The 1,489-nt window shown below is 37.3% G+C and overlaps 1 protein-coding gene across 1 annotated transcript in view; it reads right to left on the bottom strand.

Moving 5' to 3' along the window:
- Nucleotides 1–1,232: 1,232 nt before the first annotated feature.
- Nucleotides 1,233–1,489, bottom strand: part of glis3 (GLIS family zinc finger 3) — a 17,301-nt gene continuing 17,044 nt past the window's right edge. The window contains exon 10 of the mRNA XM_008287787.1: nt 1,233–1,308. The gene's annotated coding sequence lies outside the window, so the exon portion shown is untranslated. The remainder of the gene's footprint in view (nt 1,309–1,489) is intronic.

The following is a 1,489-nucleotide window of genomic DNA, read 5'->3' as shown; positions in this document are numbered from 1 at the left end:
CATGCACATGTCTTCAATAACCTTGTAAATGTTCTCTGTGCTACACTTTTAAAAAAATTTGATTCGAGAAGCAAAGAGTACAAATGATTGACTTCTTTTTCTTGAACCATCCAAATATATAAAAACCACAGAAGTGTCTTTGCACATACGAATCATAGATATTTTGTATGTATATTAGTACTTATAAGTTTATGTATTCATATATATTAGAAGGCTGCGGATCATTTTTAGAATTTTTTCTAGTTCTTTTAAAATCTTATGGACATTTTAATGCTCGCACAATTTAAAAAAAATAAAAAAAAGTGGAGGCTTTAACTGTACTTTTGTGTTGTGTCCATGACTGTTGTTTTGTTTTTTGTTTAAGATTGTATTGCCACTAAAATACAAATAGGATGGGAGCATTTTGCACTACAATCCAACTCAATAAATACAAACACAGCTACAAAAATTAAACCAATTAATCACAATAATAATGTATTTGTCTCACTCAGATTTTCAAGTGTCCACAATTCTCTTTTCTCTCTGTATGGAAATAAACTGAAATGGAGAAAAAAAAAAAAGAGGTTTAAAAATGTACATCATTGCTTGCCCAGAGGGACAGCTATAATGTTGAAGTGCAAATAAATTGCCGTGTGAGAAACCCAACACATTTCAAATCACTGGTGTGGTCACTGACACAAATCAGCCTGGAGATCTAGGTGCAGAAATACTCACACTGCGCATTAGTATAGTCAAACAACAGGTTATGTGTATGAACAGTGAAATGGTAAGGCTGTCTTGTTACTATAGTTACAAAGCCACGGTTCTAAGAAAAACCTTAATAAATGATCCCTTGCATACTTTGCTTTGATTGCAGTGTTGAATATTGTGCAAAATGTCATCAGAAACTACTTAAAGTACTTACTACACGCTATACACGACCTGTATAAAAGCTGAGGGAGTAAACATTCAGATCCTAAAGGCGTTACTACACATCGATCATGGGGGGAAAAGAAGCCAGTCGAGTCAGACGTTTAAAGAGGTTTAGTGGAAGAGTCAGCTCCTTCGTTTTGATGCAGGAAGTGGCATCTTAGGCTGTTTTTTTCTCTCCATCTAATATCCTTTTATTTTGCTAGGGTGAAGCCAGGTCGCAGCCCTTCCCGTTAACCATCCCATTTGAATGATACAAAAATAGTGCAAAGGAAAGAAGCCCACAAGTGAGGAGTGCCATCCCTCTTAGATGCAGGAGACTTGGCTTGTGCAGTTAAAGAAATCCCCCTTCGTGTAATTCTTGACGAGCAGCCACGTCGTCTGCTTGGACGCCAAATCCTGCACATACAAAGAAACACATGTATGCACAGTCAGGTTTATGAAATCCAATAGCAATAAAGTGCTCATCCTACGGCAATTGTGTTTAGATTGTATTGCCATCATTTCAAGAGGTGTTTGTGAGGTGGTCACCCCTCGGGATTATTGACGGCGGTTGAAAAGCTGTCACCGAAGGCATCGA

This window comes from Stegastes partitus, unplaced genomic scaffold (genome assembly GCF_000690725.1).
Source record: "Stegastes partitus isolate 25-593 unplaced genomic scaffold, Stegastes_partitus-1.0.2 Scaffold521, whole genome shotgun sequence".
Classification (NCBI taxonomy): Eukaryota; Metazoa; Chordata; class Actinopteri; family Pomacentridae; genus Stegastes; species Stegastes partitus.
This window is presented reverse-complemented; position numbering and strand designations above follow the sequence as displayed.